At 47.4% G+C, this 22,738-nt stretch overlaps 7 pseudogenes; all 7 read right to left on the bottom strand.

Annotated features, from left to right (window-relative positions):
- Positions 1-8,131: 8,131 nt before the first annotated feature.
- Positions 8,132-8,250, bottom strand: LOC143928751 (5S ribosomal RNA; annotated as a pseudogene).
- Positions 8,251-8,350: 100 nt separating this feature from the next.
- On the bottom strand, positions 8,351-8,469 carry LOC143928807 (5S ribosomal RNA; annotated as a pseudogene).
- A 739-nt stretch (positions 8,470-9,208) lies between these two features.
- LOC143928934 (5S ribosomal RNA) lies at positions 9,209-9,327 on the bottom strand (annotated as a pseudogene).
- Positions 9,328-9,486: 159 nt separating this feature from the next.
- LOC143928973 (5S ribosomal RNA) lies at positions 9,487-9,605 on the bottom strand (annotated as a pseudogene).
- Positions 9,606-9,704: 99 nt separating this feature from the next.
- LOC143929058 (5S ribosomal RNA) lies at positions 9,705-9,823 on the bottom strand (annotated as a pseudogene).
- A 913-nt stretch (positions 9,824-10,736) lies between these two features.
- Positions 10,737-10,855, bottom strand: LOC143929002 (5S ribosomal RNA; annotated as a pseudogene).
- An 8,585-nt stretch (positions 10,856-19,440) lies between these two features.
- Positions 19,441-19,559, bottom strand: LOC143928418 (5S ribosomal RNA; annotated as a pseudogene).
- Positions 19,560-22,738: the final 3,179 nt, after the last annotated feature.

The following is a 22,738-nucleotide window of genomic DNA, read 5'->3' as shown; positions in this document are numbered from 1 at the left end:
ATTTGACACCATCAAAGCTGCATAAATGTTTCCCCTCTTCCTCGAACATATGCTGGAGGTGTGGAGAAGAAGAGGGCACGTTGCTCCACATTTTTTGGTCCTGCCCCAGCTTGGTGGACTTCTGGACAGAGATCCGATGCATAACACAAAAATTCACAGACTTCTCCATCCCGGAAGAGGCTGCATTCTTTCTCTTGCACCATTCACAGATTCCCATTAAGAAGTACAAAAAATCTATTTTACGGCATGTGATAAATGCGGTGAAATCCTGCATCCCTCTCTATTGGAAAAAATGTTCCCCCCCTTTAATTACTCACTGGCTTAGGAAAATAGAGGACATTAAAAAAATGGAGGACTTGATCCTCACATCACAAGGTAAACAAGAATTTTTTAAACAAACCTGGGACATCTGGAATACCTTTATATTCTCGCTGTAAGGATGTCGCCTGCTATCGCCTTAGTGCTCTGAGCTTTCCTTGACTGGCCCCTTGGGCAGTGGCTGCCATCGTGTCTCGTCCCCTCTTCTCCTTTCCTCATCTTTCACCCCTTCTCTTTTCTGCCTTCCTCCCCTATCTCTCACCCCCTCCACCCCCTCTCTCTTTTTCTATAGTTGGGCTCTACAGAGGGCCCCATCCACAGCAAATGTGAGCACATCATATGCCGGGCAACAGACAAGCCTCAGTCCGCACAGGTAGCTGGTGAAGCAAGTCCTCTATCCCAGACCTTATGATATTTATCTGGGCAGCCCCTATGTTGATATATAACATTTTTGTGCGGCAGTGTAGCATTGACCTCCCCAATCCAAGCTTGAATCGAGGGGGTGGCACTGCGCATCCAGAGTTTTGCTATCATTTTCCTGGCGCAGAACAGGGATTCACTCAGGAAGACGGACTGGAACTTGTCTGTCAATACATCCGGGAGCAAACCCAGCAGACAGGTTTTGGGGTCTAGATGCAGGGGTGAGCCCATGCAGTCATGCAGGAATTTAATTACCTGCGTCCAATATATTTGGATTTCTGCGCACGTCCATATTAAATGATAAAATGAGCAGGACTGGTCAGTACACCTCGGACACCGCGGGTCCCTGTCACTATTTTAGCCAGTCGTCCAGGTGTAAGGTATGATTTATGTATAACATACAACTGGGTCAATCTGTCAGATAGTCTGGGAGAAGCTTTTTTAGCGTTTTCAAGGATCTCTTCCCAGTCCTCGTCCCCAATGGGACCAACATCCTCCTCCCATTTGTGTTTGACCGCGTCTGTTATCTGGGCTACCACTCGAGTCCTCAGTGTAGTGTATAGGGCAGATATCAATTTAGAGGGATCTGCCCCAATGATCACGTCAGTCACAGGTAAGGTTTGGGGGCTAGGGAGGCCACGCATAAATTGGGCAAGGAGAGCGTGACGTAACTGTGTGTACCTATATGGAGATGGCGGAAGCCCAAATTCATCCTGCAATGATCTGAAGCTACGCACTCCCATCGGGGAAATTACCTGATGGAGGTATACTATCCCCCTAGATGCCCATAAACGGATACCAGGCAACGTCCTCAGCTCCGTCAACAATGGATTATACCAAAGGGGCGTGTGGGAGTGCACAAAATCAGCACCAATCATCTTAAGCGTGGACCCCCAAACGCGGCCATGGTGTGTTAGGAGGTGATTACGGCCTTTCCCACCAACCCCCCCCTCTAAAAATTACAGGCAGAGGGGAATGAGCCCACTTGTCCTGTTCAGTACAAGTTAGAGCCAGATATCTAGGGCCATCTGTCTTGTGGAAATGGAAAAAGTGGGCAATTGAGCCGATAGGTAGTATGCACGTATGTCCGGGAGGGCAGTTCCTCCAGAGGAGGTCGGGTTTTTAAGGGTGTTCCACACCAATTTATGTCTACCTGGGCCCCATACGAAGGTATTAAGGATAGTGTCAAACGCTTTAAAGCATTTCATAGGAATGTACGTCGGCGACTGCCAGAGCTTATACAAAAGTTTGGGCAGTAAGATCATTTTTACCAAATTAATTCTCCCCATCACCCCCAGTGGGAGACGGGCCCAAGATTGCGTTTTGCATTTAGTATAAGCAAACAGGGGCTCTATATTATGCGTTACGTATTCTACGGGGTCCTTGGTGACTTGAATTCCTAAGTATTGGATAGCATTTACCCTGCAAAGAGGAAGAGACGCGGCTTCTCTTGTGGGAGGGAATGAATTCAGAGGAAGGATCTGTGATTTAGTCCAATTTATGCTCAAGCCAGAGTGTCGTCCAAATTCTTCAATGGTTTGGAGAACAGCCTGGAGAGATGGGCCCGTGTCTTCAAGATACAGAAGCATGTCATCAGCATACATGCTGATCTTCTCTACAACGGAACCCACTCTAAGCCCTCGTATATTCGGGTTATTTCTAATAGATATGTCCAAGGGCTCTACAGCCAGTGCATAGAGCAACGGGGACAGGGGGCAGCCCTGACGGGTTCCACGCCCGAGAGGGAATGGATCCGACAACCTCCCATTCACCGCCACCCGAGCCTCAGGAGAGTCATATAGCAACTTGACCCATTTAACAAAATTAGGACCAAATCCGAAACCCCTAAGGCATTGCCAAAGGTACCCCCACTCCACCGAATCAAACGCCTTAGCGGCATCCAACGCAACCACTGCCCTCGTGCCCACGGAATCATGCTGTGCCAGGATGTTCATGTGTAGTCTACGGATGTTCATGGCTGTATTCTACCCAGGCATGAATCCGGTTTGATCAGGGTGTATTAAATTTAGAATAAGAGGTTTAAGACGTGATACTAGTATTTTGGCCAGGATTTTAATATCTGCCTGTAGCAGGGAGATTGGGCGGTAAGAGTCCGGGTAGTGAGGGTCCTTCCCAGGCTTCGGTAGTACAATTATGATTGCCTGACGAAGAGAGTCGGGGAGGGTCTCTGACTCGAAAATGTAATTATAAAGTCTAAGGAGCTCAGGGACTAATGCCTCAGCATATGTTGCATAAAAGTCTAGTGGTATGCCGTCTTGCCCAGGGGCCTTAGCCATCGCCAGGGACAATATCGCCTTGGCGACCTCGTCACTGGTAATAGGCGCCTCCAAAGCCGCCACCTGAGTGCCAGACAGCTGAGGGAATGGCACATGCTGTAAAAATGTGCGTGTGTCCTGCACAGGAACCACAACCCGAGAAGTATATAGATCCGCATAGTAAGAGCGGAATATACCCGCCACCTCTGTCAGATCAGGGCGGCACAGTGGTGTAGTGGTTAGCACTCTCACCTAGCAGTAAAAAGGGTCGCTAGTTCAAATCCCAATCACGACACTACCTGCCTGGAGTTTGCATGTTCTCCCTGTGCCTGCGTGGGTTTCCTCTGGGTACTCCAGTTTCCTCCCACACTCCAAAGACATGCAGGTAGGTTAATTGGCTTCTATCCAAAATTGGCCCTAGTCTATGAGTGGGGACCTTGGATTGTGGGCTCCTTGAGGGTAGGGACCAATGTGAGTGTGAAATGTACTGGGATAGGGACAATTGTAGACACTTACTCAGGTTGAACTGGATGGTCTGGTGTCTTTATTCAACCTTACTAACTATGTAACTATGTAACTATGTAACTATCTACAATTAGTGTGTGTTGTGCATCTAAAATGGACACTACAACTGGGGGTCTAGAGTCCTGATGGGCCAGGTATGCTAAGAGCCTACCTGCCCTTTCCCCCTGCTCAAACACCGGTTGTCTAGAGAAGAAGTGTTTGCGTTTGGCCTGTTCGTAATGGAGATGGTCTACAGTGCGTGTATGTAGTTTTAGCAGAGAGGCGTTATGTGACGTAGGGTTAGATGTAAACGCATTGGTGGCGGACAATAATTGCTCAGAAGCCAGTTTAAGTTGTGCACCCGCAGAGGCCTTTAACCTATTTATGCGCCTGGAGAGAGTGGATCGGGCATGTCGTTTAAACATCTCCCAAACCGCCCCTACTGGTGCCGTGCCTCTATTAGAGGTAAAGTAGAACCGCCACTCTTCGTCTATGTCCTCCTGCCCCCTCAGGGCCGACAGCCAGAAAGAGTGAAGGCGCCACGGGCGCTGACCCGTCTGGGGGGCAAGACGAATAGAGGTCCAGCACGGGGCATGATCTGACAGTGACCTAGCATGATAACCCGCATCCTCAACCAGGGGGAGCAGCGCATCAGATACCATAATATAGTCTATTCGGGACATTGTTGAGTGAGTAGCCGAGAAACAGGAGAATAGCCGGTCGTCAGGGTGTCTATAACGCCACATGTCTGTCATGGAAAAATCCCGAAAGGTGCGGCTCAGGTGGGAAGCGCTACGAGGCGTGGAGGTAGTCTGTCCATGTCAGGGTTTAAGACCATATTAAAATCCCGGAGCCACATGACCGGGATATCTGGATGTTGAGCTATAAACGATAAACCCGCATTAATTAGGCTAACATTGTACGGCGGTGGTACATAGCTTGCAAGAATAAGGTATTTTTTTACCATATAACGTACAATATATAAATATGAGCCGGCCCTGGGGATAAGTTTGTAGGGATAATAAAGTAAATTGCATCGTCTTGGCTATTAAAACAGACACACCCCGAGAATACGGGGTGTTTGTGGAATGATAAGCCCAGCCTACCCATGGACGCCTCAGTGCCAATTGAAGTTGGCCTGTAACGTGCGTCTCAACCAGGATGACAATGTCAGCCCGATAGGATCTAAGGCATCCAAAAACCGCGGTGCATTTTATCTTATCGTGGAGCCCACAGACATTCCACGTCAATATTTTCATGGTGGCCATGAAACAGCATGTACAATGTACTCACGACGGGGAGCAGGGGTAGACCTCAAGACAAGGCCACCCCTACCCCCCAGGAAACACACTCTAAACAACATTGCATCATTAACTCTTGCCATGTATACCATTGCAGCATAGAACTTAATTCCTTATGCATAATCAAACATCCCAAACACCCCTCCCTCCCATCCCACCCAGCCCTCAGCATTCCCAACTGTGCTGGAGCATGAAACCCAAACCTGTTACCACCTAACCTAGACATTGCGGTAATACGCCGCTGCCATCACCATGTCAACCGTCAGTTCTGGTACCAAGGTTCAAGGTACCTTGGTGGGCAGTACTGTGTCTAGATAGGCAGGGGGGTAGACCTGCGCAGTGTAAGAACTACGCCTAACTGGAGTATTCAGAGTCCCGCCCTCAGACCTTAGATTCAACGTAGTGGATGGAGGGAAGGAAGATAACGCCCTCCAATAGTCAGGGGTACAGGCCTCCTTCCCGCGATATCCGTGCAATTGTAATCATAACATTCAACCACGAGTCAGAGAAAAAGAAGAAAAAAAATAGAAGAAACAAACATGGTGATAACCAAAAGAAAAAATATTTCCTCCTCCGGCATGAAGTAGGCAAAGTACAATCCGTCTGTTCATACAGCTGTATAGACACATAGTAGATATTAGCATGCACAGACATCCTAGCTCTTGCAGTCCAAATAGCTGTCATAGCGAAGACTGTAGGAAGGTGGTTAATCCATGCGTGTGGCGCTGGAAGGGAACTTATGCCTGACTCAAATACAAGTAATAGGACACTCAGTGCCGGTATTGGCTAGATGTATTTCAGGCTTGCAAACCCTCCTGCGCCCATGCCGTCAGTCCCAAAGAAAGAAAGTCAAAATCAAACGGTAGGCAGCAGGGTGTATACACAAGTTGGTTAGGCTCTTGCACATGGCAACCCTTACCCAGTTTCAAGCATTGCGATTCCTGGCCGCCTCCCTCTGATCCAGCCAACCTGACGCCTGTGCTGGGTCCTCAAAGAAATAGGTTTTGTCATCTCCAACAATACGCAAACGTGCTGGGAATAGCATTGCATATTTCAGGTGGTGAGCTCTGAGGCGCCGCTTGACATCGGTAAAACGAGCCCTCTGTTTCTGGACCTCCGCTGAGAAGTGCGGGAACACCATCACATGCCCCGCCTGGTATGGAATGTTGCCCTTCTCCCGGTTCAGTCGCAGGATAGTGTCGCGGTCGCGAAAGTTGAGAAGCTTGGCTGTAAACGTGCGCGGCGGTGCTCCCTCAGGTGGGCGGCGTGCGGGCATGCGATGAGCCCTCTCCACCACAAAAGTAGCGGACAGGGCCTCTCTGCCATAGGTCTTGATCAGAAGGTGTTCCAGGAAGGTGGCCGGGTCCGACCCCTCAGCCCCCTTAGGTAATCCAATAAATCTCAGGTTCGATCTGCGGGCTCTGTTTTCCAAATCATCATGTTTCTGAGCTAGTTGCTGAAGCTGGCGTTGCATGTCCGCTTGTGCATGCAATTCTAGGTTCGGCTTCAGTGACTCTGTCCCGGATCTTAGTCATGTCTTGCCTGATAAGGGAGATGTCCAGCCTGATCTCTTCAATCTTAGTAGTCAGGGAAGACTGACAAGCAGAGATCGCCTCGAGCACTTTAGTGGTATCTGTCCCCGAGTGTGCCGGAAGAGCAGACGGGGAGCCGCCATCTTGCTCCTCGTGGTCTTTTTCTACTCGCCTGTACTTATCCAGCGATGGGGTAGCTGCGGCGTTCCGCTTTATGGGAGACATCTCCTAGGCACTCAGGGGTTCACAGGTAGCCAAGGAAGCTGTTGAAAGCCTGTTATTTACACGCAGAATAGAAGCCAAGGATCTGCCGAGAGCGGAGCTCCTCTCACTCACGTCCTATACCATCGCCATCCAGGCCATGAACCACCCTCAACACTCTTGACAAATGCCAAAATAGTCACCTTGAGATACAAGCGGAAAAAAACAGGTCAATGTCAACAACATAAAAAGAAGAATACAGCATCTGGAAAACCCAGGCGGTCTCCCATCCAGGTACAAACCAGGCCCAACCCTGCTTAGCCTCTGAGACCAGACGAGATTGGGCGCTTTCAGGGTGTTGTGCCCATAGGCGATTTCTTTGTGCACTGTCAACCCTCTTGACAAATGCCAAGATGGTCACCTTGGGAAACAAGGGAAAAAAAACAGGTCAACACCGACAACATAATGAGAAGCCTACGGCATCCGGTATTCCCAGGCGATCTCCCAATCAAGACACTAACCAGGCCAGATCCTTCTTTGGCACCTGGTCTTCCCAGGCAGTCTCCCATCCAGGTACTAACCAGGCCTGACACTGCTTAGAGTCGGAAATCAGATGAGATCGGGGGCTTTCAGGGTGATGTGGCCGTAAGCGTTCTCTTCAAGACTCGCCCAACCCTCTTGACAAACGCCAAGATGGTCGCCTTGAGAAACAAGCCAAAAAACAGGTCAAAGCCAACAACATAAAAAGAACCCTATGGCACCTTCCCAGACTTTCTCCCATCCTGGTACTAATAAGGCCCGACACTGCTTAGCCTCCAAGATCAGACAAGATCGGGTACTTTCAGGGTGATGGGGCCGTAGGTGATCTCTTTGAGCACTCTCAACCCTCTTGTTAAATGCCAAGATGGTCACCTTGGGAAACAAGTGAAAATAAACAGGTCAACGCCAACAACATAAAAAGAAGCCTACAGCACCTGGTTTTCACAGATGGTCTCCCATACAGGTATTAACCAGGCCATACACTGCTAGGCCTCCGAGATAAGATGAGATTGTGCGCTTTCAGGGTGATGTGGCCATAGGTGTTCTATTCAGACACTCTCAACCCTCTTGACAAATGTCAAGATGGTCATCTTGGGAAACAAGTGAAAAAAAAAACAGGTCAACGCCAACAACATAGACCCTGGCGGTCTCCCATCTGACCCTGACCCTGCTTAGCCTCTGAGATCGGGCGCTTTCAGGGTGATGTGGCCTTAGGCGAATGCTTCGGGACATACTCAAAACTCTTGACAGATGCTAAAATGGTCACCTTGGGAAACAAGCGGAAAAAAACAGGTCAACGTCAACAACATAAAAAGAAGACTACGGCACCTGGTATTCCAACGCCATCTCCCATCCAGGTACTAACTAGGCCCAACCCTTCTTAGCCTCAGAGATGAAAAGAGCTTGGGCTCTTTCAGGGTGATGCTGCTGTAAGCGATCTCTTTGGGCACTCTCAACCCTCTTGACAAATGCCAAGATGGTCACCTTGGGAAACAAGCAAAAAAAAAAAAGACGAATCAACGCCAACAACATAAAAAGAAGCCTACAATAACTGGTATTCCCAGGTGGTCTCCCATCCAGGTACTAACCAGGCCTTACTCTTCTTAGCCTCCAAGATCAGACAAGATTGGGTGCTTTCAGAGTGATGTGGCCATAGGCAATCTCTTCAGGCACTCTCAACCCTCTTGACAAACATCAAGATGGTCACCTTGGGAAACAAGCGGAAAAAAAACAGGTCAACGCCAACAACATAAAAAGAAGCCTACGACACCTGGTATTCCCAGGCGGTCTCCCATCCAGGTACTAACAAGGCCCGACTCTTCTTAGCCTCCAAGATCAAATGAGATCAGGTGCTTTCAGGGTGATGTGCCTGTAGGCAATCTCTTCAGACACGCTCAACCTTCTTGACAAACGCCAAGATGGTCACCTTGGGAAACAAACAAAAAAAACAAGTCAACGCCAACAACATAAAAAGAAGCCTACAGCACCTAGTATTCCCAGGCGGTCTCCCATCCAGGTATTAAGAAGGCGCGACCCTTTCTAGCCTGTGATATCAGAGGAGATTGGGCACTTTCAGGGTGATGTGCCCATAGGCAATCTCTTTGGGCACTCTCACCCCTCCAAGATAGTCACCCTGGAAAACAAGCGAAAAAAACAGGTCAACGCCAACAACATAAAAAGAAGAATACGGCACCTGGTATTCCAAGGCCGTCTCCCATTCAAGTACTAACTAGGCCCAACCCTTCTTAGTCTCCGAGATCAGAAGAGATAGGGTGCTTTCAGGGTGATGCGGCTGTAAGCGATCTCTTTAGGCACTCTCAACCCTCTTGACAAATGCCAAGATGATCACTTTGGGAAACAAGCGAAAAAAACAGGTCAACACCAACAACATAAAAAGAAGCCTGCGGCATCTGGAAAACCCAGGCGGTCTCCCATCCAGGTAGAAACCAGGCCCAACCCTGCTTAGCCTCTGAGACCAGACAAGATTGGGCGCTTTCAGGGTGTTGTGCCCGTAGGCAATTTCTTTGTGCGCTCTCTACCCTCTTGACAAATGCCAAGATGGTCACCTTGGGAAACAAGGGAAAAGAAACGGTTCAACGCCGACAACATAATGAGAAGCCTACGGCACCTGGAATTCCCAGGCTGTCTCCCATCCAGTTACTAACCAGGCCCCTTGCTGCTTAGCCTCCGAGATCAGATGAGATTGGGCTCTTTCAGGGTGATTTGGCCGTAGGCACTCTCTTTGGACACTCTGAAGCCTCTTGACAAAGGCCAAGATGGTCACCTTGGCAAACAAGCTAAAAAAACGGGTCAAAGCCAACAACATAAAAAGAAGGCTACAGCATCCGGTATTCCCAGGCGATCTCCCAATTAAGACACTAACCAGGCCATATCCTTCTATGGCACCTGGTCTTCCCAGGCAGTCTCCCATCCAGGTACTAACCAGGCCTGACACTGCTTAGCCTCGGAAATCAGACGAGATCGGGTGCTTTCAGGGTGATGTGGCCGTAAGCCTTCTCTTCAAGACACGCCCAACCCTCTTGACAAACGCCAAGATGGTCGCCTTGAGAAACAAGCGAAAAAAACAGGTCAAAGCCAACAACATAAAAAGAAGCCTATGGCACCTGGTATTCCCAGGCGGTCTCCCATCCAGGTACTAAGCAGGCCCGACACTGTTTAGCCTCCGAGATCAGACAAGATTGGGCGCTTTCAGGGTGATGGGGCTGTAGGTGATCTCTACGGGCACTCTCAACCCTCTTGACAAACGCCAAGATGGTCACCTTGGGAAACAAGTGAAAAAAAAACAGGTCAAGGCCAACAACATAAAAAGAAGCCTACGGCACCTGGTATTCCCAAGCAGTCTCCCATCCTGGTACTAACCAGGCCTGACCCTGGATAGCCTCCCAGGCCAGACAAGATCAAGCGCTTTCAGGATCATGTGGCCATAGGCGATCTCTTAGGACACTTTGAACCCTCTTGACAAACGGCAAGAAGGTCACCTTGGGAAACAAGCGAAAAAAAACAGGTCAACGCCAACAACGTAAAAAGAAGCCTACGGCACCTGGTATTCACAGATGGTCTCCCATCCAGGTACTAACCAGGCCGTACACTGCTAGGCCTCCGAGATCAGATGAGATTGTGCGCTTTCAGGGTGATGTGTCCGTAGGTGTTCTATTCAGACACTCTCAACCCTCTTGACAAACGCCAAGATGGTCATCTTGGGAAACAAGTGAAAAAAAACAGGTCAACGCCAACAACATAGACCCTGGCGGTCTCCCATCTGACCCTGACCCTGCTTAGCCTCTGAGATCGGGCGCTTTCATGGTGATGTGGCCTTAGGCGAACACTTCGGGACATACTCAAAACTCTTGACAGATGCTAAGATGGTCACCTTGGGAAACAAGCAAAAAAAACAGGTCAAAGCCAACAATATAAAAAGATTCCTACGGCAATTGTAATTAGGTACTATCCAGGCCGGACCCTGCTTCGCCTCTGAGATCAGATGAGATCGGGTGCTTTCAGGGTGATGTGGCCATAGGAGATTTCTTTGGGCTCTCTCAGCCCTCTTGACAAATGCCAAGATGGTCACCTTGGGAAACAAGCGGAAAAAAAAAAAACATGTCAACGCCAACAACACAAAAAGAAGCCTACGGCACCTGGTATTCCCAGTCGGTCTGCCATTCAGTTACTAATCAGGCCCGACAATGCTTAGCCTCCGAGATCAGACAAGATCAGGCACTTTAAGGGTGATTTGGCCGTAGGCACTTTCTTTGGGCACTCTCAACCCTCTTGACAAACGCCAAGATCGTCATCTTGGGAAACAAGCGAAAAAAAAACAGTCCAACGCCAACAACATAAAAAATAGGATTTTTATATACAGCTTACCTTTAAAATCCTTTTCTTGAGAGTACATCACGGGACAGAGGAGCTTCATTACATAGTGGGTTATATAGGCACCTCTGGTGATTGGACACTGGTTAACCCCCAAGAAAGGAGAATTCCTCCCCTTTAAAACCCCTCCCATATGGGAGGCACCTCAGTTTTGTAGCAAAGCAATAGGAAACCACGTAAAACCCAAGAGGGACGGGAGCCCTGTGTCCCGTGATGTACTCTCAAGAAAAGGATTTAAAGGAAAGCGTTATATAAAAATCCTATTTTCTTTATCATACATCACGGGACACAGGAGCTTCATTACATAGTAGGATGTTCCAAAGCAATGCTCAGATTGAGGGGAGGGAGACACAGATCATAATATATAGACCGCCAAGGACCGAAGGACCTAAACTGCAGCCTGCAGTACACTGCGCCCAAAGGCGATATCCTCTTGCCCTCTGACATCCACCTGATAGAATCTGGTGAATGTGTGGACTGATGGCCAAGTTGCAGCCTTACAGATCTGAGCCAGGGAGGCCTGGTGATGCACTGCCCAAGAAGCACTTACAGCCCTAGTTGAGTGCGCTTTCACTTGAAAAGGAGGGATCTTCCCTTTAACACTATAGGCCTGAGAAATAATCTGTCTAATCCACCTTGAGAGAGTGGATTTTTTTTTTTTCCCAAAAATTTTTATTCAAGTTTTACCAAGTGTCTACAAACATTGGTTACACGGTATATGACAATTCTTGTATGTAGTACAGAAATATAATTGACCGTTATACATACAATGCATATGAAAAACTGATTGAATATAGTGTAGAGATAGAGAAGTAAATGAAATAAGACAAAATAAAATAGAATAAAATAAAATAAAATAAAATAGATGCTGTTGCAGTTTAACATAGGCCAATTAAAAGAACAAACGGTTATACCCTCCAAATATGAGGGAAGATAAATGTGGGTCGGATATCATTGTTAGATTTAAAAATATCACATCAGTATACATTAGAAACTAAAGTAAAGACAAAATTATAAAGTTATAGGCTGTACAGCGTTGAGTCTATTGTGCAGAACATCATCTCCGGTCACCCCTGCTGGGATCTGACTGTGACTGGTGACGGGACCTACTAGAGATTCCTAAAAGATTGATAGTCAACGCCGAATTGCCATTGATAGAGCATTATTTTCGAGTCAATAATTATGCAGGACAGCTGTTCTCTGGAGGGGAGAGAAGAAGGGGGGGGGGGAGAAAAGTCAAATGATCATGGTGTAATGCATCGAGAGTATGGGATCGAATGGTAATGAAAAAGGTACCAAGTGAGGCGTGTCTGATGGTTGGTCCAAGGAGTTACGGGATAGGCAGAGTGCGGTTATCAGGAAGGGGGTTGTGTGTTGGGGTAGAGTGGGTTTGTCCAGGTAGCCCAGAAGATCTGAAGTGTTTCCAAACAGCCCAAGTGTGCCCGTAAATGTTCGGGTATCTTTGACCTGATGAATAAGTTCTTCCATTTCTGATATTTTGTCTACCCTTTTTATCCAATCTGTTATGGTAGGGGGAGACGGAGATCTCCAGAGCACCGGGATGCATAAGTTGGCTGCGTTAATGAGGTGAATGGTCAGGGATTTGGTGTAGCTCCGGGTTGTAGTAGGACTGTAATGTAGTAGGAATTGGGCGGGGGTCAAGTCAGGGGAATAGGTGGTAATTTGAGAGATCAATCTGTGTATTTCAGTCCAAAACATTTGCAGTGGGGGGCATTCCCACCATATATGGAGCAAAGTGCCCAAAGCTTTATTGCATCTCCAGCATGTCGGGGGAACCGCTGAGGCGAATTTATGGATTTTGTCAGGAGTTCTATACCATTTAGCATAAATTTTGTATCGGTTTTCCTGAGTTGAGACGTTTACAGAACCCTTGTGTATATTGTGATATATTAATTCCCAGTCCGCCGGTGAGAGATCTAGGTGCAAATCGGATTCCCATTGTTGGACAGTTTTGTCTGTTTTGATCTCATGGGATGAGAAAAGAAGCGTATAGACTGTGGATATGACATGTCTTTGAGGTTCAGTACTAGCACACAAGGATTCAAAGGGTGTAAGGTCTCTATGCCATTGAGCACCAAGTTTCGAATTCTGGAAGAAATGCCTCAACTGCAAATATTTGAAGAATGGGATTTGGTATTCTGGGAAAGCGGAGACCATAAGTTGATGGGATAGGAGAACGCCATTGTGGAAGAAGTTAGAGGCTCTTGGCTTAGGGCCAGAGGGTGTAGTATGTGGTGGACGAAGAAGAAGACCTGGTGGAAATTCAGGGTTTTGACTCAGTGGGGTCAATGGGCCATATGTGGGAACCAGCTTTAGAGGTGAGCAGGCTTGGTGAAAACGCAGGAGTGAAGCTTGTATAAAGGGGTGAGTGGAAAGCTCGCGTGGAATGTGGGATTTATGTATCCATGGTAGATTTTCTAAAGGGAGGCAAGAGAAAGTTTGCTCTAATCCAACCCAATCTTTGTGAAGTGTATGGGAGTGCCAGTCTAGAATTCTGTTTAAGTGACATGCAAGATAATATTTTTGTATATCTGGGACTCCGAGGCTTCCAAGGTTTTTGGGAAGCGTAAGTTTTTGCCAGCTGATTCTAGGGTTCCCGGATTTCCAGATAAAAAGTCTACACAATTTGTTGTATGAACGAAAAAAGGAAGGCGGCAAATTAATAGGAATAGCCTGAAGCAAATAAAGTATCCTTGGCAAAATGTTCATTTTTAAAATGGCCATTCTACCAAACCAGGAGAAGGGGCCAAGTTTCCATTTCTGTAAGTCAGTTTGAATAGACTGAAGGAGTGGCTGAAAATTTTTAGTATAAAGGGAATTTGAGAGAGTGGATTTTGATGCCGCCTGACCCTTCCTAGGGCCTTCCGGCAAAATAAATAAGCAATCAGTTTTCCTTATCTGTGCAGTTGCCTGAAGATAGATACTGATTGCCCTTACCACATCCAAAGTGTGCAAAGATTCTTCTCCTGCGAACTGTGGGTCCGGAAAAAAGGATGGTAGGCTTACATCTTGATTCAAATGGAATACTGAAACCACCTTAGGCAGAAAGGACATGTTGGGACGCATTACCACCAGGTACTTATGAATAATTCGATACGGTTCTTTACTGGAGAGAGCTGCTAGTTCTGACACTCTTCTAGCCGTGGATATGGCTACCAAGAAAACCAATTTTTTAGTCAAAAGAACTAACGAAGCCTGATGCAAAGGTTCAAAAGGTTGCCCCTGCAAAGCTGAGAGAACCAAATTCAGATCCCATGGGCATACCGGAGGTTTGACTGGCGGACTTATCCGCATAGCCCCCTGGATAAAAGCCCGCACCAGGGAATGCGATGCAAGTGGTTTCTGAAAAAACACTGACAAGGCCGAAATATGCACCTTGATAGTGCTTACGGCCAAATTTATTTCTAGGCCTGACTGGAGGAAGGCCAAGATCCTGCTAATGACATACTTTCTAGGATGACATCCCCTGAGTTCAGGAAACATATGCCCTCCAGATTTTGTAGTAGATAAGCCTGGAGGCCGGCTTTCTGGCATTGACCAGAGTAGAAAGGACTGGCCCCAAAAGCCCACGGTCTCTCAGAATTTGGGTCTCAGCGGCCAAACCGTCAAATTCAGACTGTGTAAAGCACTATAGGCCCGAGAAATAATCTGTCTAATCCACCTTGAGAGAGTGGATTTTGATGCCGCCTGGCCCTTCCTAGGGCCTTCCGGCAAAATAAATAAGCAATCAGTTTTCCTTATCTGAGCAGTTGCCTGAAGATAGATACTGATTGCCCTTACCACATCCAAAGTGTGCAAAGATTTTTCTTCTGCGAACTGTGGGTCCGGAAAAAAGGATGGTAGGCTTACATCTTGATTCAAATGGAATCCTGAAACCACCTTAGGCAGAAAGGACCTGTTGGGACACATTACCACCCGGTCCTTATGGATAATTAGATACGGCTCTTTGCTGGAGAGAGCTGCTAGCTCTGACACTCTTCTAGTCGTGGATATGGCTACCAAGAAAACCAATTTTTTAGTCAAAAGAACTAACGAAGCCTGATGCAAAGGTTCAAAAGCTTGCCCCTGCAAAGCTGAGAGAACCTAATTCAGATCCCATGGGCATACCGGAGGTTTGACTGGCGGCCTTATCCGCATAGCCCCCTGGATGAAAGGCCGCAGCAGGGAAAGCGATGCAAGTGGCTTCTGAAAAAACACTGACAAGGCCGAAATCTGCACCTTGAAAGTGCTTACGGCCAAATTCATTTCTAGGCCTGACTGGAGGAAGGCCAAGATCCTGCTAGTGACATACTTTCTAGGATGCCATTCCCTGAGTTCACACCAGGAAACATATGCCCTCCAGATTTTGTAGTAAATAAGCCTCGAGGCCGGCTTTCTGCCATTGACCACAGTAGAAAGGACTGGCCCCGAAAGCCCACGGTCTCTCAGAATGTGGGTCTCAGCAGCCAAACCGTCAAATTCAGACTGTGTAAAGCAGGACTGTGTAAAGCAGGACCCTGTGAGAGCAGATCTGGCCGGAGAGGGAGGATCCACGGCCTGCCTACTGCCAACTTTATGATCTCTGCGTACCACGGTCGCCTGGGCCAAGCCGGGGCTACCAAAAGAACCGACTTTGTCTCCCTCTTGACTCTTCCCAGGAACTGCGACAGAAGCGGGCACGGGGGGAATGCATAAATCAAATTGTACTGATCCCAGGGAACTGTCAGAGCATCCGACCCCTGAGCGAGTGTATCTCTTGTGCTTGACATGAATTTGTCCAGTTTTCTGTTGAACCTGGATGCAAACAGATCTACGTCTGGAGTACCCCACCTGCGACATATGTTCCAAAACACGTCGGGGGGCAGAGCCCATTCTCCTGGGCACAACTACTGGTGGCTCAGAAAATCCGCCTGCCAATTTTCCACTCCTGGAATGAAGACTGCAGAAAGGCATGGAACATGCCTTTCTGCCCAGACAAGTATGCGATTCACCTCTTTTTGCGCAACCAGACTCCTGGTACCGCCCTGGTGATTGATATAGGCCAATGCTGTGGCATTGTCGGACTGAACCCGAACAGCGAGACCCCGTAGTCTGAAAGACCAGTTTATGAGAGCCATATAAACTGCCTGGATCTCCAAGACATTTATGGGCAATAGCTTCTCGATCGCAGACCATTTCTCCTGTGAGCACCTCTCCTCCAACACTGCTCCCCAGCCTGTCAGGCTGGCATCTGTCGTAATAATCTTCCATGGAAGAAGAAGAAAAGTTTTGCCTTTCAGCAAATTCTCGGTTTGTAACCAACAGACGAGACTCTTTCGTGTCCCTGGGGATAGACGCATAGGAAGATCCAAGAACTGGGGCTTCCTGTTCCAAGCCGCAAGGATGCATCTTTGCAGAGGCCTTGAGTGGAACTGGGCGAATGGAACGACCTCGAAGGAGGCGACCATTTTCCCTAACAGTCTCATGCACAACCGAATGGGGGAAGATCTTCTGCCCAGAATTAGGCGCACCAGATCCCCAATGGCCAAGGCTTTTGGCCTTGGTAGAAACACCTTGCCCTGAGCAGTGTCGATAACCATACCCAGGTATTCCAACCTGGTAGCAGGCTGTAGGGACGACTGTTCTAGGTTTATAATCCAACCTAGGCGTTCCAGGTGTTCTAGCGTTCTGGTAACACTGTGGTTCAGGAGCGCTACTGTTTTCTCTATGAGAAGCAAATCGTCTAGTTAAGCCATGACGGCTATACCCTGAGCTCATAGGTTTACCAAGAGAGGGTCCAGAATCTTTGTGAAGACTCGAGGGGCCGTAGCGAGCCCGAACGGCAAGGCCACAAATTGAAAATGGCGCCGCTCTACCGCGAACCTTAGATACTTTTGGTGTGCGGGAAAAATTGGCACATGGAGATATGCATCCTTGATTCCTATTGATGCCATAAACTCTCCCCCTTGCAGGGAGGAGACCACAGTGCGAATTGACTGCATTCGGAAGGACCAGCTGCGTAAAAACAGGTTCAGATCCTTCAGATCCAGGATAGGTCTGACACTTCCATTTGGCTTTGGAGCGGTGAAGAGATTCGAGTAAAACCCTGAACCCTGTTCTTTTGGGTCCACTTCTACTATCACCCCCTGGGATAGTAAGTGATCTAAGGCCAGAAATAGCGGTCTTTGCTTTACTGGGTCCCTGGGGATCCTTGACCTTAGAAAGCGAGAAGGTGGAATCTCCTGAAACTCCAGCTTGTAGCCCAGAGATACCGAAGAGACCACCCCCTTGTCCCGGATCTCTTCTCGCCAGGCTTCTGCAAACTGCAGGAGCCTTTCCCCCACTCGGCCGAGCGGGGGCACCCCTTCACAAGGAAGCTTTTGGGCTCTGCTTGGCAGGCTTTCGCCCCCAGGATTTCTTCTGCCCCTGGGCCCGGCCTTGAGCCTTTCCTGTAGAGGGGGTTGAGAAGGCCGTCGCCACTGCTTAGAGCTTGATGCTCCGGGAGAGAGAGAACGCCTAAGTGATGGACGTTTGCTCCTTTTGACTGGAGGGAGAGTAGATTTACCCCCTGAAATTTTTTGGACAAATTTGTCTAATTCTTCTCCAAACAAACGTTCCCCTTTAAACGGGAACACAATCAAATGCTTCTTGCATGATAGCTCAGCTGCCCAATTCTCATGTGTACCAACAGGAGAGACAAACGAGATGCTTGTTGGACAGAATCCAAAATCGCATCAATCATGAAACACAGAATTTGAGATATTTCTGCATAATTCTCCACTTCCTCACTGGGAAGGAGGCCAAGCACCTGCTTAACCTGTTCCTTGAGGAACTGACACAACCCCACAGCTGCGACTGTAGGTTGCACTACAGCGCCAGTCATGGAAAAGGAGGCTTTTAATAATGTTTCCAGCTTCTTATCAGTTGGATCTTTAAATACCTGAGCATTATCCAAAGGACAGGTCAGGTTTCTATTCACGCAAGAAACAGCTGTTTTCTGAGCGCCTGGGAGGAGCGGACTCTTTCCTCTTCCTCTTATTCACCCGACTGCTCAAGATCCCTGTCCCAAGATAGGGATCTCTCCTCATTGTCATCTGAAAGAGGAATCTCAGCAGAGGGAGGGGATCTACCCCTTTTCCTGCTATCTTTCAGGGAAACTGGAAAAAAAATCATGATTTTCCCTTCAAAACCCTCCAATGTAGTCATAAGGGAGTCCTCAGTGACGTATACCGGGGCTGAAATATTAGGAGAGGCTGCAAAACCTCACAGAGGCACTGACTCATCCTGTGAGGCTGGCTCCAGTCTTGCAGGGGCGGATGGTAACCTACAGGCATTTTTAGAACCCGTAGACCTAGGCGGTGACTTACCAGTGCCCTTGTTACCTCCCCCTGAGACCCTCTTACGAGGAGACATAGTCCTAAGCTACAAAGCAGAGCTACTAGTACAAAGTGCAATCACTGTTGTGCTTAAAGTCTCACAATAAATATATATGCTTAAACTGCACAACCTGATGCTGAGTAGGTGTCTTAGGTTTGCCTGGATCCAATCCCTTGGGATGCTTACAGCGCCGTGCACACTGACGTGCACGGCTCGCAACCACACTCCCCCCTCCTCCATTAGCACGGGAGCGCGCTCGGCGCGTGTGCACGCGCATGCTCACGTGCACGAGGACCGCCGTTATCCAGGGGGGAAGGGAATCGCCATCGGAGCTGCGTGGAACACCCAGACTACGTGGGACCCCTATATAACCTTCATTGTGGCAGAGATTGCAGTGGAGACGTGAGTCATCTGGGAGAACCAGGCTTCACTGAGCGTGTGTATCTGAAATGCATGTAAGTATGCATCAGGCTGCTCTTACTCCCTCTAGTGGTGGAAACCAGGGAAGACATACAACTACTCAATGAAGAAATCCATAATATAACTTATATAGGATTAACTTCCCTTACCTGTCCTCGCCGCAGGAATTGCTGAAAACAGACAGATTCCAGCCTTCACCCATCACGGCAGGCAGAGTTGTGCCAACCTTCAGGTTTTTTTGGGGTTCCTTCTCAGAAGAACCTCCTACCTGGACCTTGTAAAAGACTCTGCCCGAAACTTTTGTGCCAAGTCTGGTTTTCCCAGAGCCCAGTCTTCCAATAGGAGAGGACTTACAGGCAAAACCTAGTTTCTTCAGATGACGAGGCCCGGGTACCATATCATCTTGGGAGTCAAAATATTGGCCTGAGATATGGATGCGGTTTGTTGTAGCCCTTAGGCCCCCACAGGGACCTGTACAGAGCTTTCTTCATAGCACATGTTTTACGTGACCAACCACCATACATACAGGCGAAAAAACTGAGGTGCCTCCCATATGGGAGGGGTTATATAGGGGAGGAATTCTTCTTAATTGGGGGTTAACCAGTGTCCAATCACCAGAGGTGCTATATAACCCACTATGTAATGAAGCTCCTGTGTCCCGTGATGTATGATCAAGAAATAAGCATACGGCACCTGGTATTCCCAGTTGGTCTTCCATCCAGTTACTAATCAGGCCCGACAATGCTTAGCCTCCGAGATCAGACAAGATCGGGCACTTTCCAGGTGATGTGGCCATAGGTGATCTCTTTGGGCACTCTCAACCATCTTGACAAATGCCAACATGGTCATCTTGGGAAACAAGCGAAAAAAAACAAGTCATTGCCAACATTGGAGGCTAAGCAAGGTTGGGCAATCTGTTTCCTTGCCTGAAATAGGCATCCCAGAACTGCCATCTGGCTGCTTTCCGGGTTTCCAACTCCTTCAACTAATCCCAGGAGATTCCAGATTCCCTGTGGAGGTTCCAAACACCCGATCAATGGTTCCCGTCACCTCCGTCCAGTAGCGGATAAACTTCGGGCATCTCCAAAACATGTGCATCATGTCTCCCCCCATGTTCCCGCACTGGGGGCAACTTGCGTCCGGCCGTTCAGCCAAATTAAAAAAGTTTATGAGGAGCATAATACGTTCTATATAATAAGAACAGATGTGACATCCTCTGAGAGGAGAGCCACAATTGACCACAGGCAGGATTCCTGTGGCCAATTATAGCTCAGGGGGGTTTAGTACACACCCCACACTTCATAAGGCTGCCAGCACGGCGGCCTTGTATAGTGTGTTGCGGTGGTCAGAGAAAGAGGACGATAGACAGGGACAGTGTCTTTACTGCTTGGGAACCTAGCACTGTTACAGTGGGTGTTCTGTGCCTCCTGCACAGTACACACCTGAAGCTACCCTTTATTACTGGTGTTCAATTTCTGCAATACAGGCATCTGCAGTGCAGAAGTTAGAGTGGGTGTTGTGTGCCTCCTGCACAGTATACATCTGAAGATACCCCTTATTGCTGGTGTTCTGTTTCGTTAATACAGGAACCTATCACTGTTACAGTGGGTGTTGTGTGCCTCCCACGCTTGTCCACGCTTGTCCACAGCTGGACATGTTAAGCCACATCATGCCGAACACTTGGTTGGATGTGGAAGACAAAGCCTTCCCAATGCTCCTCATCCTCTCTCACCCAGGCTCAAGGTACTAGCCTGTGTTCTGTATACACTAGGCTTTCTTCTGTATACCCCTATCCTCTCTTTATACTCTAGCCTGTCGTTTATGTACACTAGACTCTTAGTTTATCTCATAAATGGCAGTGTATATAGAAGGAAGGCTAGTTTATACAGAGAGGCTAAGGTATACAGAAGGTAGGCTAGTTTATACAGAAAACCGGTTGGGTATACAATGTATGTAATTTATTTAGATGGCAGGCTATTGTATACAGAGAGGCTAGAGAATAAAGAAGACAGGCTAGTGTATACAGGACACAGCCTGTTGTTTATGTACACTAGACTCTTTGTTTACCTCATAAATGGCAGTGTATATAGAAGGAAGGCTAGTTTATACAGAGAGGCTAAGGTATACAGAAGGTAGGCTAGATTATACAGAAAACAGGTTGGGAATACAAAGTATGAATTTTATTTAGATGGCAGGCTATTGTATACAGAGAGGCTAGAATAAATAAGACAGGCTAATGTATACAGAAACAGGCTTGGTTATAGAGAGAGACTGAGACTATTATATTCAGAAGAAAAGCTAGTGTATATAGAGAGGCAGGCTGGGGTATACAGAGAGGCTAGTGAATACAGATGGGGTGATGTATAGAGTCTGGTGTATACAGTCGGCGAGTGTATAAGTCTGGCTAGTTTACACAGTGTTTACAGAGATGCAAGGGTGTACAGAGAAGCTAGTATTTATAGAAGACTACAGCATACAGAAGAAAGACTAGTGAATACAGAATAAAGGCTGGCTTCTACAGAGAGGCTAGTGCATACAGTGAAGCTATTTTATATAGAAGCCTGGTTAGTGTATACAGAGAAGCTAGTGTGTACAGAAGAAAGGCTAGACAGGCTATAAAGAGAGACAAGTGTTTACAGAGGACAGTTTGGGGTATAGAGAGATGCTAGTTTATACAGAGAGGGCATACAGAAGACAGAAGACGGGCTAGTGTATTCAGAACATAGGCTAGGTATTCAGAGAGTCTAGTGTATACAGTCGGCGAGTGTATACATAAGACTGGCTAGTTTACACAGTGTTTACAGAGATGCAAGGGTGTACAGAGAAGCTGGTACATATAGAAGACTACAGCATACAGAAGAAAGGCTAGTGAATACAGACTCCTGCATGCAGATAGGCTTGAGTATACAGAGATGCTAGAGTAAACAGTGAGGCTGGGGTACACAGAGAGGCTAGTTTAAAGAGAGGCTAGTATATGCAAAGATGTTAGTGTATATAGAGAGGTTAGTGTATACAGAGGGTCGAGTGTATACAAAAAGGACAGTGCATATAGAGAAACTAGTGTATACAGAAGACAGGCTTGGGTATACATCAAAGCTGACAGTGTATACAGAAGACTGGGTATTGTATACAGAGTAACTAGTGGGTACAGAAGACAGGCTGGTGTATTCTAGCTAATTTTTACAGTCTAGTGTATACAGAAGACAGGCTGTGGTATACAGAGGGTTTAGTGTATTCAGAGAGTCTGTTGTATACAGTCGGCGAGTGAATACATAAGATTGGCTAGTTTACACAGTGTTTACAGAGATGCAAGGGTGTACAGAGAAGCTAGTGTATATAGAAGACTACAGCATACAGAAGAAAGGCTAGTGAATACAGAATAAAGGCTGGCTTCTACAGAGAGGCTAGTCCATACAGTGAAGCTATTTTACATAGAAGCCTGGTGTGTTATAGAGAAGCTAGTGTGTACAGAAGAAAGGCTAGACAGGCTATAAAGAGAGACAAGTGTTTACAGAGGACAGTTTGGGGTATAGAGAGATGCTAGTTTATACAGAGAGACTAATGTATACAGAAGACAGGCTAGGGCATACAGAAGACAGAAGACGGGCTAGTGTATTCAGAAAATAGGCTAGTGTATACCAAAGACAGGCTATTGTATGCAGAAGACCGGCTAGTGTATACAGAGAAACTAGTGTATAACAGAGAGCGTAGTGTATATAGAAGACAGGCCAGGGTATAAAGAAGACAGAGTAATGTATACAGAAAACAGAAAACATGCTCGTGTATATAGAGAGGCTAGTGAATTTAGAGGTAGGCTAAGTGATAACAGAAGACAATCTTGGATATACAGAGACATTTCATCATTTCATCTAGCTCACATCTCTAATGGAGTTTGTCTCATTGCCATGTTATGCCTTTTCATTCTTATGCTAAATATAGATTATACTCACTACACGATTTTAATCATCCACATCAAGCA

The sequence above is a fragment of the Lithobates pipiens genome, unplaced genomic scaffold, assembly GCF_037356315.1.
Source record: "Lithobates pipiens isolate NorthernLeopardFrog02 unplaced genomic scaffold, aLitPip1_a1.2 Scaffold_23, whole genome shotgun sequence".
Lineage (NCBI taxonomy): Eukaryota > Metazoa > Chordata > Amphibia > Anura > Ranidae > Lithobates > Lithobates pipiens.
The sequence above is the reverse complement of the archived record's forward strand: the minus strand, read 5'-3'. Positions and strand labels throughout refer to the sequence as shown.